This window comes from Arachis duranensis, chromosome 5 (assembly GCF_000817695.3).
Source record: "Arachis duranensis cultivar V14167 chromosome 5, aradu.V14167.gnm2.J7QH, whole genome shotgun sequence".
NCBI classification, from domain to species: domain Eukaryota; kingdom Viridiplantae; phylum Streptophyta; class Magnoliopsida; order Fabales; family Fabaceae; genus Arachis; species Arachis duranensis.
Genome location: NC_029776.3, coordinates 82769247 through 82769682, shown reverse-complemented (window position 1 = coordinate 82769682; position 436 = coordinate 82769247). Strand labels below are relative to the sequence as shown.

General features: G+C 18.8%; 1 protein-coding gene and 1 long non-coding RNA gene across 2 annotated transcripts in view; one reads left to right on the top strand and one right to left on the bottom strand.

The window, feature by feature from the left end:
* The window catches only part of LOC107489851 (pentatricopeptide repeat-containing protein At3g22470, mitochondrial), a 44276-nt gene that overhangs the window by 7887 nt on the left and 35953 nt on the right, over positions 1-436 (top strand). The gene's annotated exons all lie outside the window — the stretch shown is intronic.
* Positions 1-436, bottom strand: part of LOC127747726 (uncharacterized) — a 42495-nt gene that overhangs the window by 7607 nt on the left and 34452 nt on the right. The gene's annotated exons all lie outside the window — the stretch shown is intronic.

Sequence of the window (436 nt, the reverse complement as noted above, 5' to 3'; positions counted from 1 at the left end):
GAAGTTTGTTACTTTCTTGTTAAGAAAGGTTCAATCTTTAAATTCTAGAATCTTATCTTTTAGTTTCTTGTTAGTTAAGTCATTTTAAAAAAAATTAAATCTTTTTCAAAATATCTTTTTCTTAAAAATCTTATCTTTTTATCTTATTTTTTTCAAAAATTTTATTTCAAAATTTGATTTCAAAATATCTTATCTAACCTCCTATCTTCTTATCTTTTTAAATTTTGATTTTAATATCTTTTTCAACTAACTATTTGACTTTTTGTTTGTTTCTTATCTTTTTCAAAACCACCTAACTACTTTTCCCTCTCTAATTTTCGAAAATATATCATCCATTTTTCAAAATTCTTTTTAAATTAACTAATTGTTTTAAATTTTAATTTTAATTATATCTTATCTGTAATTTTCGAAAATCATTAACTACTTTTTCAAAATT